The sequence below is a fragment of the Misgurnus anguillicaudatus genome, chromosome 17 (genome assembly GCF_027580225.2).
Source record: "Misgurnus anguillicaudatus chromosome 17, ASM2758022v2, whole genome shotgun sequence".
Taxonomy (NCBI): domain Eukaryota; kingdom Metazoa; phylum Chordata; class Actinopteri; order Cypriniformes; family Cobitidae; genus Misgurnus; species Misgurnus anguillicaudatus.
The window spans coordinates 40388219-40405152 of NC_073353.2; the positions used below are offsets into that span (position 1 = coordinate 40388219).

General features: G+C 36.0%; 1 protein-coding gene and 1 long non-coding RNA gene across 4 annotated transcripts in view; one reads left to right on the top strand and one right to left on the bottom strand.

Annotated features, from left to right (window-relative positions):
- fign (fidgetin) overlaps positions 1–16934 on the bottom strand; it is a 69307-nt gene that overhangs the window by 37966 nt on the left and 14407 nt on the right. The window lies entirely within an intron of this gene.
- Positions 11623–15107, top strand: LOC129432592 (uncharacterized). Its single transcript, XR_012358206.1, has 4 exons — positions 11623–11909; positions 12864–12925; positions 13058–13206; positions 14644–15107. It is a non-coding gene; the product is annotated as an uncharacterized lncRNA (long non-coding RNA).

A 16934-nucleotide genomic window follows, 5' to 3' on the forward strand; every position in this document is an offset into this window, starting at 1 on the left:
TTAATTAAAGATAAAGCGTGAACTCAACAAGAGATGCTGTCTGCAGCGTTGCCAAGTCCTCTGCTTTTTTTCAATGTCAGATTTGGGCTCCTGCTTAAACTGTTTTCATTGTTTTTTTCTGGGAGATAAAGATGAAAAGATTTTGTTTATTCGTTTTTTTTTTTGTACTGTGAATAGTCATTGGAATGCTTTTGGGCTAGGTTTTAATGTCCAATGGGATGGTTTTGATATGCCAATCTGGCAACCCTGGCTGTGCGCTTGGCAGACATTTCGTTCAGATTATATACAATGTACATGTAAACAAACATTTTAATCAGATTGCAATGTTAAGGATGCATGTAAACTTTATTTTTGTAACTTTCAATCGGATAAAATTTAGTTGGATTGACAAAATTTTGTGCATGTAAACATAGTCACTGATTCACTGAGTATGGCCCCGCCCCTAACACAATCGCAAGCATCCATTCAGGTTGTAGCAGAGTTTGAAAGTAGATTTTTTTATCATTCAAATTTGTCTTTGTGGTTATTAACACATTAAGCAGTTTACATTTATTGTAATAAATAAAAATAATGCATTAAAGTATATATTTTACACATAAAATTATCACAAAAAATGAGGTTTGTGTTACACTTTTAGTGGTTATACCAACAATGGCCACTAGGTGTCAACGGTTTGCTGCATACTCTTGTCACAAATTAATAAATTACTGTCACTGCAATATTATTACTGTGAAAAGGGTTTGAAATATAAAATTTACATGCAAAATATTGAAGTAAACTCAGTTAAGAGTTACTGAAGCACCAGTTAAGGGTTTAAAAAAGTAATTTCGAAGCAAAAAATTCAAGATCTATAGTGAATATTATTAACAGACTGATAAGTATTGTGTCTGGCATAGTGAATGTAGTTACATAACTGTGTCTACTAGGTTGAATCTCACCCAGGTATCATTGCACATCCAAAGAGAAACACAAGCTGTGGTCAGCGGTCGCTTTCTATCCCGTCCTCGGCAACCCTCTCGTGAAACGCTACACCTGTATTTTGTGTCCTGAAACAGTGCTGTGGGATACTGAAGACAAGTCTAAATTTAACAGAAGGGAACTCTTTCTGGCTGTTTCTACAGGGCTCGAATTGTCACAAATAAAAATGTCTGGTAATAAACACCAAACTGAATGTCGATCCTTGAGATTTCAGCATATCCTTCATTAATATGTATTTCTTTAAAGCCTCTCCACGACCCTGCTGTTTGATTACTTAACATTTGGTTTTGTGATCTTAGCGACTAATAAAAACTGAAGTATGTAGTGGCTAAAGCGTCTGGCTTATGAAATATGTACAGCCAAGTGGCTATTGGATATCTGAATGGAATTCAAATAGCCTCAGCGCCACCGCGGAGGACCAAAACATCACGCGCTCCTTTACCCAGCTGAGATCGATAGCTTTTAAAACAGCCTGCGAGAGGGACGAGACAGACCATCGGCTCGGATGAAATTCATCTTCAGAATCTTCCCTGCGTTGCACATGACACCTTAATGAAACTTGTAGTGCATGTCAAATATCCATAATATATGTACATGTAATATGAATTATTTTTAAAAACCACAAATAACATCTAATTTTGATTTGATCCAGGTTTTTCAAAGACCAATGCAGTTATCAATGGTTTGAGTCTGGGAACAAGTAGATATATTATACTAATATATGAGTAAGATATGAGTGAAAGGCTGGGGCTACACCAGCAATCCTTAAAACCTTGATACAAAATGCTAGAAGTTGACCAGAAAAATTCAGATCGAATATAAGTCATTATGACACTGATTAAGTTAAGTCTTTTCTATTAAAGACAGACAAACCAAGACATTCATGCAACATCACTAAATGCTTTTTGGACGATCACAGATCATGCAAGATAACATGGATCATCAGGTTCTGTACAACTTGACCATAAACTGTCATTAAAGAACATAAGGGACAAATAAAATTTGGTTTAAAAGTTGTACTTATATTGTTTTGCTAAAAACCATTGGTTGTCATTTGGTTTGTCCATATTTGCCCCAACTATGGGTTGAAACAACCCAGCACAGGTTATTTTAAACCCAGTGGTTGGGTTTATGTTAGGTTACATTGGGGTTAGGTTGGGGATAGGTTTCGGGTAAAGCCCAAGTAATAGTCGTGCGTAAGGTCTGCGGTTATCCGTGCACCTCGCCAAAACATTTTTAAAAGCGCGTCCGTTCTATGCGGACCGCAAGCGCTGTGATTGGTCAATTAGAACTTCTCCTGTCAGGTAAAAAAACAGCCAAAATATAGTAATTTTTTTACACGTATGCAAGGATACGCGTGAGAAGCAATTTCCGTCCTGCCACATTTTTTTAAGCCTTTCATACATTAGTGAGGTTTCCATCCAAACGTGAAACGAATCTTTTCAAAATTCACAAATAAAATGACTGTAGGTGCGTTTCCAGCGAATAATGGTGGTATTGGTAACCAACAGTAAATAAAACAAGGCATGCTTAGAAAATGGAAACAGGACTGCATTTAGTTACTATTAGGCAAGTTATACATTTACTAGCAAAGAGGCTTGTAATTGCCAAACTAAATGCTGTGCACAGAAGAAGAAATGCTGAATTTTTGATGCGGACACGAGCAGCAAGGGCATTGCGATGACGTCGAGTCTTATATATGGTAAAGACAACAACAGCGGTAACAGAAAGACAACCAATCACATGGGTTTAATGTTCGCTACATCATAATTTATTCAGCAAATGTGTTTCCATCTCCTATTATTCGCATTTCCTATTTTTGCGAATTAGGGGATTTTTTTTGCAATTCTTGTTTCTGATGCGATAAAATCAGGGTGATGGAAACCCAGCTATTGTACGCATAGGTTACGCATACAGGAGTATGTAGTAAGTAGGCCATGGCTATTGCAATGTGATGCAATGTGCGTGTGCCAAACGTCAGCACATGAGTATGAGTCAAATAAACTATGCTGTGCGTTTGACTATGTGCGTTCACTTGCATATGCGTAAAAAACTGACTATGTGCAATAAGAATAATACAACCTTTAACACAATGAAAAACTTCAATGTGTATACATGTCTATGTGTGTATAAAGGCAACTAAATGACAGCACAGTATTGACTCAAAACTCACCAATTCTGTAAATCAGTCACTCAGGATCAGCTCATGCTAACAATCTGGATATGAAAAAATATCAGATGTGTCACTAATAATAACTACTATTGTAAGGAAAACTACCAATGGCCACATACGATACACACACAAAGCTGGATTAAAATCAAACTGTACTTCTGCTAAGAGTAAATATAACAGCAGTCTCAGAGCCTGCTCTCTGGATAAATGTCCAGATATGACCCTTGGGTCTCCTGCAGCAGGTAGGACGTGATCTTGAAGTAGCAGACATCTTTAAAAAACAAAATCAGCTTGAGACAAAAACGAGAAAGAAAGGGCGAGTTAAAAAGAAAAATCAAAGTTTTCTTCATCATTACAAACAGCAATTAAAAACCTCAATAATGTTTAATTAAGAAAAGAGTCATGAAGACAGAGAAACAAAGCAGGGACAGTGCTGTAAATTACACGCTTGTGTCCAGGGCCCACAACACTAACAGTCACTATTGACTGCAGCACCGAGAAAGGTCAGACGCAGAATACTGGCCGTACAAAAGGTGGAATGAGGCGGCCGAAGCAATCTTTGGTCAGTATGAAATAGAAATCTCAGGGCTATACTCTGTTACAAAGTTACTGAAGTGAGGTAGCCTTGCTGTACGCCAAACTTTAACAAATGAAAGGGGCTTGCTGGGGAAATTGGCTCGCCCACTGTCGGTGTGACAAGCCTTAGACATCCAAATACAAAACACCAGAGCACAACCGCTACTGATTACAGTTCAGTACACATTCAGTTTGGGGAAAAATGAGATCTGGATTCGCTACGGTGTTTGTAAGACTGCACTGGTTAGGGCTCATAAAAGCGTTTGTTCTTGTTGTTAGTCTGGATCACTGATCTGCACACATTTTTTAAAGGTGGATTGTAGGGTGTTTTTAAATGGTATAAAGCAACAACTGTGCACTAGACATATCTTTGTTACCAATCTACTCAAATTGGTGTACATAGTTTTAAGTAAGTTTGTTCTTGTAGTGTCCCTATAGCTCATTGGTAAAGCATTGTGATAACGCACTGTACTGTAAATATCTTGGCTGCCCTACATTTTACAAGTCATGTCAACTTACTATTATTTATCTTGACAAGAGATGCGTTGCTACATTTTATAAAATTTAGTTGAAAAAACTATACTAATAAAATCCAACTTATAATGCATTGTTGCTTTAATGAAAAGCATCTGACAAATGCATAAATACAAATAAGTGTAAAAAAGTCTATAAATAGAAATAAATTATACACACAAAAAAGAATTTAGGCAAAAGCCTTTAGCTTAAAACTTTAAGATAAAAAAAATATTTCAGCTGTATGTACATACATTTTACATATTGCATACATATTAGCGATGCACAATATATTATAAAAAAATTATTCAAATATCGCAGATGTGCATATGGCAATAGTTTGCAAAAACTGAATAATTTTAATAAATCCAAAGATTATGTATAGTCAAAGTTTTAGCAAAGAGACTTGCAAATAAATAAATAAATGCTTGTGTATTCTCTGACATGTGGAAGATGAAGATCAAGAAAGAATGTAAAACATGTAATTTTGTTATATAATTTTCAGATTTAAAAACATGTTTAATAAGTTCAAATTGATTTTACACACACACACACACACACACACACACACACACACACACACACACACACACACACACACACACACACACATTAACATGTTACTATTGTCTTAAAGGTTTGCTATTTTAAATATAATAATGTATACTACACAGAGAGAGAGAGATAGAGAGCAAGAAAGAGAAAGAGCAGACTTTCACAATAATACATATTGACATAAAAGTGTACTAATTTATTTTGAGCAATTTAGATTTTCTGCCCCGTATCATCACAATGATTGTGAAGTGTGTAGATTCATCATCTGTGGTTTCATTTCTAACAGGACTAAAAGGAGAAGCACTCAGTAAACTTTTGGCAGGTTAAACAAAACTAAATCTCCTTTCCTCCATCAGTGTTGCACAGTTTGTTCCCAAAAGTCTCGACTCTCTGCCGGGCCCTGACACAGACAGATCCGTCTCACTCTCTGAGAGTGATACCTCACACCCGGGGTTCTCCTGTCATCCACATATTGATTCGACAAGAGAGAGAAAAGATAGATCTTGGAGCTAATGCAATTGTGAAGATAAATGCACGGCTGAGCGGAAAGAAACCGGAGAGATGGGATGGGAAGGTTTTCTGTCCAGTTAATACTCCGATAAACAGCAGGGTGTTGTATCACATTTACTTTTCCAAACTAGTGTATGGGATGTTAACACGCATACGTTTAATATGTTTTGTCATGAGAAGGATTATCATGATACCACAGCAAATTAAATTATCTGTTAAACAACTTACACGTGTATTTTCATAAGAGTCTTCCCTCCTTCGCTAAATAAAATCCTCACGTCCACACGAACGCGCAAAAACCTAGTATGAAGTGCTGTCAAAATCTGGCCAAACAAACAGATAAAATAAGCCATTTTGGCCAATCAGAAGCCATTGCAGAGTCTTGCCTTGGCACCAGATACTCGACGACGCTGCATCCGGAGTTTCTGAAAATCTTCACCCTAGCGGGAGTTTTCATAAAAGTTCAGTTTCAGTCACCTAATACTGCGTTTGCGTGTGAATGAACGGCCAAAACCGCATCGAAAAAGCTACAATTTTGAAAATAAAATGTTGACAGTGCCTTATTTATAGACATTACCAACAAATGTATTCAGCCACTAACCATCTAGTGTTTGTTCACATTGCAAAGAAATATTTTCTTATTTAATTGTTTTTATTTTGTCTACAACTGCTGATGGACTACATATTAAACAGCAGCAGGTCTGTTTGGTTTTATTTACATCTTATTATTTATACACAGATACAACATTTTCACAAACATCTGATTTTTGTTGTGTCGGTTTATATTTATTTAAAGGGACAATCCATCCAAAAATGAAAGTGCTGGTATCACTTACTCTTCCTCTTTCCTACTCGTATGGCTTTCTTTTAGAGTCGCTATTCACTTTCACTGAGTTTTATTGCATAAGAAAGTGATGCTTTCAATCACAAACATTCGCAACATCTTTTACGTTTGGTGGAATAACGTAAACGACAGAAAATAAATGATGATAGGAAATTAATTGCAGAAAGTTACCAGATTTTCCCATGGATGGAGCTGAGCTGGGATTAATCAAACGACCAAATGCAACACGTTGAGAGGCTGCGTTTAACCTCACGCATCAGGATGTTAATAAATATTAATAGCTTTCATTCGCACATCACTTTTAACTCCATTTAAGAGCTGTAAAAGCCACGTCAGCGCGAGTTTGCTGTACCGTTCGGATCACAGTCACCGGCAGTAAAAGCCGTTTGACAGGGATACTAAAGATCTAAGTAGCTGAATATTGAATTGACATTTTCAGCTCGCCACTGATCAACTGCAGTTTTCCTTTACGTGCATGTGAAGGATTGCAGATACAGCTTCTTGTTACTGTTGTTCTCCATTAAATATCCTGTAACCACTTTGATGCAGATTTGCAGGAAGATGGCTGGATATATCTTAATGCAAGTAAAATTAAAAGCGTGAGCGATTTGAAGGACAGACAAGCACCACGAGTCTTGAAAACCGAGCTGAAGGATGCTGGAGAATAAGCACTCCAAATAGAAAACCCTTAAAATCTACATAAAATTCAGTTATCTGAAAAACTTCATGACAATAATGTTGCGGATTTGTGAGAGGTTTACAAGATTCCAGCATGCGCTGCAGCATGAATAAATGATGTGATTACTTTTATAAGATTAATGTTTTTATGTTTTCTGCTTTAATTTCTGCTGCTTGTGATGTTATACGCTCAAGCTTTCCTGTCTGATGGTGAAAATCAAGAAACATGTTCAACAAATCTTCTATGTGTGTCTATTTAAATATAAATCATATAAGAATTTATATAATTTCTCTTCTTATATTCCTGATGATGACTGCAAGATATATTCAAACCACAAATGTGCATATTGCAATATATTTTAATGCTTTGCATTAACTAAAGAATATTAATACTTCACAAAGTTATGTGAAGTCAAAGTTTTAGGTCATGCAAATAGCAGAGAGACTGGTGAGAATGTTGCTTAAGTTTTAATTATTTTATTATAATTTACAAACTTAAAGCATTATGATATTGTATATAATATATCACATTATTTAGCACGATATTGCATATCACATTTTACTTCAGTATCATGCAGCCCTTATATGCATGACGATTTAAACAAAACTACTCAAACAACATTACTTGAATTCAAATCAAACGCATATGTCAGATGCTAATGTGCATCGCAGCAAAATGAAATACTGTTAAACATTTCATAAATACTTCTGTTGTCTTTGACGGCTTTAGTTTAACAGATAAAACGAGAGATCAACGAGAAGCGAGGGAGTCGCATTGCTAACAGTCACCAGTCAAATGACAACAATCCTTTACAAGGGCCGCCACCTGCCATTTAAAGAAGATTATTTATGCAGTTAAGTAACGATTGCATCTGAATGTGCTGTATTTGCATGTTCTGTGTTCTTCCAATTAAAAGCTAATTAATTAGATACAATTCTATTAAGAAACAAATCCCACTTCTCAATGCACACAACCTGAGGTCAGCAACGGCTTAAATGTGAATTGCTTTTTTTGCATGGTGTGAAACTAAAAATAGCAGATCACTTTACACCCCGAGATGTATAACAAGCTCAGAGAAGGAACAGACAGATCTCACGCCTCGGCTACCGGTTCAAATTAATAATGCTGAGAATTATGCAGAAATTAAAATAAGAATCTGTATCAGAGATATGCATAAAAGAAAGTATTATTGCATTATCTACGTTTTTAATTTTGTTTAATATACATCAAATAATATCAAGCGGAAAGAATCAATGTAAAAATGCAACACTTTACAAGGACTTAGATGATGGTAAAATCATCATTTACTAATCTTTTTACCTATTGCATAAATGAACAATAAACAATTGTATTTGTATTTACTAACATCAACAAGATTAATGCATTAATACAAGATTGCATTGTTTGTTCATGTTAGCTTATGGGTCATTCTACCAAAAAGGGTATTCCCTTAATTTAATCATTTAATTTGATTAACCCAATAATCCCATATTGATATATATTTAATAAATATAGACTGTCCTTAAAAGTTTATTTATTTAATTTTCTTTTTCTTTTTTTTAAACTTTTTTTTAATGTCTGGTCCTGAAAATTGCCCTGTCCCTTTGATCATACATGGAAGTTAAACTGTGTACTTATTATTTAAAACCATGTTTTTTTGTAAAACAAATCTAATGTACATTTACCTTTAACCCTGTATGAATTTACTACAACACTGAAATGGTAACAATACACTATTAATATGAATAATATCAAATAAATATGTGTCCCCCAAATTTATGTCATTGGTGTTACCCAAAACACTTTTATTTTGAAAGAATGCATCAGCTCTTTCGAAATTTTTCTTGGGGCAAGAGGTCAATGAAAGAAGTGCAGTGGAGGAAGGCAAAAGGTTTGTGAGATGTCTTACCTTATTTGTCTAAAATATCATGATATATCTAAGAATTTTGAGATAAGATTTTTTGGATGTCATTAGTGTTACTCTTTTTTTTTATAGCTGGGAGTGTTAAGATCTTTACATAAAAATACATTATACTGAATAAGTATGTGATTGTTACATCTCTGATGAAATGGCACATGCCATTTTGTTAAAATATTAGTTTTTTTTTTCTGTAAATTGTTATTGGTGTTACCATCATTGGTGTGACCATCATTAGTGTTACTTCTCTAATGAGTACTTCCTAAGCACTATTCCTTTAACTGACCAACATAAAAGCATAAAAACAAAACAAGATGGAAAATTTTATGAAAGTTTTATCATATTCATTATGTAAGGAATAATTGACGACGGGCCATTGAATTATAAGAAAATAATGCACACCAAGGTGGTAATGCGGCACGACGCGAAGCGTTACACCGCAGGTTGGAGTGCGTTACACCGCAGGTGTGCATTATTTTCAAATAATTCAAAGGACCGGAGTCAATTATTCCTCTTATACCACGGTTACCACAAACATTTCTCTGGTGCCTATTTTTAAGACATTTGAAAGTTAGGTGTGCGGTTTACAGAAAAATAATCAACACCCATAGAACATTTCTCAGCCAATCAGAATGCAGCATTCAACAGACCCGTGGTATAAATATTATTATATTCTAATTTTGTCATTGGTGTTACATTGTGTCATTGGTGTTAAACCCAGTTTTGGTGTTATGAATGTATTTTCTTGTACTTTCTAGTAATATTTTGTTGTTGATATGGGATGTAAGACATTGTTGATATTTCAGTCTTTGCATCAAAGCCTTTTGGGTTGAATATTTTTGTTTTTGGTGGTTTTAAAGAAAAAAGTCAAACTGAGAATCAATTTCATATAATGCTGGGTAAAGATGAAGAATTTAATTAAACAAATATTAATAATCAATTATTTTTTGCTGTTATCATTCCTCTACTCAACCTTTAACTACACAAGCTGTAATAAGAAAAAATATTTAGTATCAACTTTAATGTTGTTTAAATCACACACTGTAAAAAAATACTTTGCTGCCTTAAAATTTTTTGTTGAATCAACTCGGATTTACAAGTCATTTCAACTTACTATTATTTATCTTGACTAGAGATGAGTTGTTATAACTTATAAATTTAAGTTGACTTTTCTCAACTATATTTTATAAGTTGTGACAGCTAATTTCTGTTGACATGACTTGTAAATCTGAGTTGATTTAACAAAAAATTTTAAGGCAGCAAAGTTTTTTTTACAGTGCAGGTAGTAACACCAATGACAAATAAATGACGCATGGATTCTTTATTAAAATGTATTAAAAAATAAAAAATAGATTAAGCTCCCCGTTTTGCGGATTCATAGATTTGACAAGATAATTAATGCTATTAAAGAAGTTTTGGGTATGTTGAAAGAAATGAATTTAAGCAAATTTTCATCACCCGAATTCCACCTTTTCTGTAGAATGACCCTTTATGAATGAAACCTTACTATAAATGAACAAAAGTAAAAACAAAATAACATAGAACGACGACGACTGACAAAATGATAGTATTTAATGTTGCATTTTATCCAGAATTCCATGAAAAACAATTGCATGCCATTGACTGGATTGTATAATATTGAAGAGGAGTTTGTGAATTTGCCCTTGAATGAGTTTCAGCTCTCTGCAGTAAAACAACCTTGTTGTTATTAATCTGTTGGAGCTGCTGTGCTCGCATCGGACAGCCCTGAAAAAGTGAAAATCTCAAAACGCTTTATAAACAACTCGGCAAAACACAAACAATTCATCTCAAAACTACTTTCCATGTGTGGTCACTGACCTAAAATATGACGACGCCGTTTCAGGCTGCAGTTTTATCAGAGCGACAAAATGCTTTGGGTCAGTGCGCTTGTTCAATAAAAATGAAGACGTCTCTGTTTCAAAACTGCATTTTTAAATGGCTCTCCCAGCATTAGCTGCGGTCACCGTCGGGTCTCCTCTACCCTGATATGCATCTATAACAGACAGATGTGTTTGAGAGCTTCACTGATGAACGTTAAAAGAGGAAATCCAAGCGTATAAACCGTGAAGTCTAAGTGCGATATCACAACACAGCTGGCTTTTCAAACACCTCTCTGCACAAGTACAATACTATCGTCTGGAGAGTCTCTTTCTCCATCTGTAAAAGGCATGAAATTACAGCTGAGTGCATTTCTGGCTTCCCTAAACACTCAGGTTAAAGACACGAGGCGAAGATTACGCATGCACGCGTGCGCACCCCGGGTCAAACCCGATGCGCTGACGGCGGCATGACGTTGCAGGTTTTATTTCCATAGAGACGGAGTTGAAGCGAGGCTGCCGTGTGTAACACTGACCCCGCTGACCTGTGACCTAGTAAAGCTGCCCAAGGCTCCTGCTCGCCAAATCCTCATTCGTCTGCAATTACCCTTTCCCGACGCGTGCAATACCTAAACCTAACACAGTGGGAAGGGATGGAAAATGTAAACAATGTAATAAATTCAGATTGCAAGGATTTTAGCACCTTGATTTACATTTGCATTTCATTTCTTTTTAATTACACAAAATAAACACTTTTGCAAATGTTTAACTTTAACTAACCTGTCAATATTGTAAAACTAAACAGTCAATGATTTAAGTCTCACAAGCTTCAGGGCTGCGCAATATGCTGAAATAACGCAAGTACAAATTTGCATATTGCAATATGCATATAACAACTGAATGTTTTTATTACTTCAATATGTTGAATTAGTTAAAATCGATACAGATAGCTGAGAGACTGGCACACATGTTAATGCCTGTATATGCATGATTGCATGCGCATACTCTGCCATATGAAAAATGATCAATGGATCATACACTGTAACAAATTTCTGTAATTTCTACAGCAAAATTTTACAGTTACTTCTTGTTCTGTCATTTTACAAAGTTTAGCTGTACATTGCAATGCATTGTGGGTCAAAAAACTATTACAGAAGTTGACAGCTTTTCCCCCACAATAAATTACAGGTATATTTGCGCTTGCCTGTAAATGATGCAGTATTACAGTTATTCACTGTTGAATGCGTTGCACGAGGCAGCTCGACGCCATTTTATGTCGGATTGCAGAGGAGCAGGGACATTGCCACGCCACTCATCCACAATATGTAAGTATACTATTATAAATAGCTATTATAATTGTTAATGTTGGTTGAAATAAAGTTTACCGTGTATAAGTCAAGCCCGCAATAAAGTTAATAAAGAAATTTTGAACAAGCAATCCCAGGTGAAGCAGTTTAGTGGTTAAAATAAAGTAAATGGTATAACTTTCATGTTAACCCTTTTCATATTTATATTGGACTTCAATGTATGTGCGCCTAACGTCACTCAGGCATGCAAGCAGGGTGCGTGCATGCGCGTATGTGCACGCCCACATTGATGCATAGGTCTTATACATGCATACATATATTTTGAAGTATTAAAATATTGATAGGATCAGATAGAGAGTTTTTATCAAACGTGCGTGTTCATAGGCGCCAAATTCGTTCTCCGCCGATGGCAGCGTCAAGCAATGCTTAGCAACGAAAGAAGCTCTGAAGCGCCCCCGCGATTTGAAGAGGAGAAAAGCGGCGCGGTCACGTTTTCCGCGTGGTTTCAGACGCGACATGTAAAGTAAATGTAAAGCAACTGTGCGCGTATTTGTTGGCCATTTCGGTGGCTGCTCGAGCCGAGCCCCGGAGGACCCAGGGGATCGGGGCATATCTGCGTGTTTATTGTAGCACTTCCACTCATAAAACAACAAGTGAGAAACCTTTTTGGGGTTATAATGTTTCCACCTGCGCTGAAAACGCGTTCTGATGGTGTACTGGTAGTGCAGATTGATATTTTTTCGCAACTTTGAATGAGAGAGAACGGCCGTTTCTCAACCGAAGGCTTCAGTCTCCGGAGGTCTCATATGCAGGCTCTATGTCATCAAGCCTGGTTTATTATTTTCATACATTTGCAGTCATAAGCATATTACAACAATGTATGATCAACAAAGAATAATAGTCAAGCTTTCAAAAATGATATTGCTATGAAAAATTACTGTACATTTGAATCTATTTTTCTTTGTCTTTTAGGTGTTGGCAACAGCAACAGACGTTGAAAAAAGACTACAGTTTCCTGACTCTAATTGGCATAGGTAGTCTATTTTTTGTAATGAGTTGTAAAGCATTGCAAAGATGGGCTATGAAGGACACAAATTATTTTAACGTGAATATGTTTATGTGGAAAGCAACAGATTTTTGCATGTAAACCATTTGTTTATGCTTAGGTGAATCAGCGTTTGGATGCTGAGCATCGGGTGGTTGTGCCTTCACATCCCAACTTCGTGGCTGGAATGGTAGCTTTGTTTTCTAGCTACTACAACTTCAATCTTGTGTACCAGGAGCAAGCATCTTGCACATTGGAGTTCATTCAAAGGTAACTATGTGCTTGAACTTGAAGTACAATGCGGTTTATCATTATTTTGTAAAGTATGCTATTATGAGTAACAGAGATTTTATTTTGCTTTAAGTGTGCTTACAGGAAATCCCTTTAACATGATTTTTAGTTGATAAATTGGGTTAATATAGCAGTTATTTACCCAAATGCTTTATATCATCGCAGAACCATTTCATTGTAACATTCAAACATTGACAATAAAGATTTATTTGATTATATATTTTGAAAAGTAGTTCTGCATTGGGGTAACTGAGCATTTAGGTAAATAAACTGCAAACTTGCTTTGTTTTTTTTATGGCATTCACAAGAAATCCCAGATGAACATTAATTTGACAGTTATGCATGATTTCATATGCCCACCCAGCCCTCACCCTCCCCACTATGGCAGTGATGCTCAAGGCAAACACACAAAAAAGGATCTGTATGCATATACTGTATACACACACCAACATATATATACTTGATACATAAACATATCTTACAAACCTACCTAGATGTTTTTTTAACAAAAAAAGAGATTTGCATGAGCTTTGACGATCATTCATTTATTCGTGGTTTCATTGGGGTATGAATGAGACTTTGTTATGAAAACCATAGCATTCGGAGTCATAGGATTAGTTCTTTTGGAGTTTTTTCACAAGGCTGTAGGCCTACATGTTATCAACTGTAGTGATGTAGTTGCATGGACATAGCCCTGTACTATGAGTCATTTAATTGTAGATCTTTGGATGGACCAGCCCAACAGCAGCAAACTTAGACAACCAAAGAACATTTTACCAAAGACATGTCTTGTGTTCCTCAACAGAATACATTTATTTTCCTGCTTTAGGGTGCCCTCTGACCACTCCCTACATTGGAACAGTTTTGTCCATTACAGACTGACAGTATAACTACGTTGTGGAGCCTCGTATCTATGTATCTAGAATGTTTTTCAAGTCTGAAAGCACTATAAAGTCCCTTAATACACTTAATATGGTGTATTATGTTATGAATACTAAAATGTTATATTGTTGTGGTATGTTTTATGTTTTGTTGTCCTTGAAGCAGGGGATAGTCAGGAAATTTTCAACCATAGGACCTGCTGCTTGAGGTTATGTTAATGCAACTAACCTAACCATAACTCATGCAATTTTGTGACTAGGAATCCAAATCATCCCTTCAACTGTTATGACCCTATATTTCACTATAGTCATTGCATTGCAGAGCCACTTCCTGGTTTAGCTTGCCTGGACAGCACAACTGAAATTAAATGAATAATAATTACCCACTGAATTTTTCTGTTGCAGTTTTTCTGCACTTAAGCTGAAAAGGGCAAATCAGCTTGATTTGCACAGCCTGATGTATTTTGCACTCTCTTGTAGAGCAGTTAAGGCACTTTTTCATAAAGTTTATTTTCATGTCATTTTGTGATTTCAGATGCTTCATTGGACTGAACCCCTCCAGTGGGATCAAGACAGCAAAGGGGGTTAGCCAAAAAAGAGGGAAGGTACAGGAGAAAAAGAAGAACTGCATTAACCCTCACGTCTCCTCTCTACTCAAGCGGCTGATAGATTTTGAATGGCTTCAATTGTAAGTCTCAAGCGACTTCCTCACAATATGAATGGACATTGTTCTAAATGTTTTCTGAACTTCACTGAATTAAGAAAATGAATAGAATATGCTGTTAAGAAAAAGACATTCTGAAAATGTACAGTATTGTAACACTGTATTTTGTTTTAATAATAAAATTTCATGATTTTGCATCTTGGACTATGGTTTTATTTAACAGTTGAAGAGAATCTTATCCAATGATGTTTGGATTTAAAGCAAGTCTGGTCTTATTTAAAACACTTTACAATAGGCATCAGCAAAGATTAACTATTTATGTTTTACAACAACACAATGTACTGTAAAATATTTACAGATTTTTGCTGGCAACTCGAGTTGCCAGCAAAAAGATGTAATTATTTCAAAACACATTATGTTGTTGTAAAAAAGATTCTACAATAACATATTGTATTGTGAGGAATTTACAGATATTACCTGGCAACTCTAGTTGCCAGGTAATATCTGTAATTTGAAAAGAAAACAAGATAATGTTGTAAACTAAATTACAATAAAGTAGTGTTTTAATATAGAAACCTAATACTTTGCTGTAATTTATGTACAACAATAACCTGTAAACGAAATCCAGTATTATACTGTAATTCATTTTTACAGTTATTAAAAGCAAATTCACAAAACTTTACAAGATTTTACTGGCAACTTTTTTGCCAGGTAATTACTGTAAAATCTACAGGCAAATTCGTTACAGTGTAGATGTGCCGAGCCCATAAGGTGACATTGGAGTAAAAAAATCTAAAGTTTAGTTTCATGTCCTCACGTGAAGCTTTAATGTGCTCACTCGAAACCTTCATGTGCAGTTTTTTTATTTTAAAGCTTAGTGCGCACGTGAAACTTTCATATTCATTTGTGTATGCAAAACTTTCACTATCACGTGCACATGCGATAGTTTCACGTGCGCACACTAAACTAAAGTTTATTTAATTTTTGCTCCATGTCCCCTTAGGAGCTCCGTATAAATGTATGCTGGTTATATCATTTTTTGTTTTAAAATATATTGGAATATAGTGGACATAACAAAATGTGTAAAATAAGCATTGTCGTATCCCATATTCAATATTTAGCAAATTATCGCACATTGCATTTGTCTTCAATATCTTCTCGGGTATATAGAAAACTCGTGAATCTTTCTGACTGATTCAATACAAGAAACAATGCAACCAGTGAGAAAGCCATAATCTCCATTTATTGTCTTTGTGAGACAATAATTGACAGAGAAATACCGGCTACACCAAAATAATACTTTCAAATCACACAACTCGGATAAAACCTTTTTTTTTTTTTTTTGCCGTGTTGCAGTAGCTGTGCAGCAAACACTGTCAGTGCACCAGCCTGTCCGCATCTGCAAAGTACCACAGAGATTAAAGTGCAGGTATAAAGAAGCAAATATCATGAGAAAAATTCAACAATAACCCTCCAAATAAACAACCTGGCTTTTATTAGCATGATGCATCACGCTCAAGATGAACGTGAGGGCGTCTCACAGCTAAAGGCTGCAGTGTTTTGTTTCTCAGTTTTTCTGTCATCGGTCTGTGTCTGAGCTCTGGACAGAAGATGAAAGGAGAAGCAGGTTTTTTTCTCCATGACTGGTCTCTCCAGTCTGCATGTCTCTAGTCATCTGTCACTGGTTTACATACATACAGTGACACCTCCAGTCTCCGCGGGAAGGCTGGTGTCACCGCGCGCCCCAGCTAAAGCCTGACTGGGTGGGGACGGCTCTCCTCCAGGTACCCTCGGGAGAGACATTAGGCCTGGGTGACAGCATGACAGGCCCACACACACATACAGATTTGTTCTTGCTTCCTTACCCTCAACACACACACACACATAAAGACACACAAGCATGCTCAGGCCTCCTACACAACCCCACAGTTGCATAAAGAAGAGTTTTTGCATAAAGCGCTGACTTAGCTGCACATAAATTTCGTCAGACACAAAATTATTTTTCACCCCCTTCTCTCCCGGCCTCCAAATGCAGAACTTTTTGGAATGAATAATGGAAATAATGAGGCAAAAGGCTTTTGGGAGCATTAAAATGTGGAAGAAATGTCGTCAGGCTATGAAATGAAAAATGCAACAACGGCCGTATGAGCCAGACACACCAG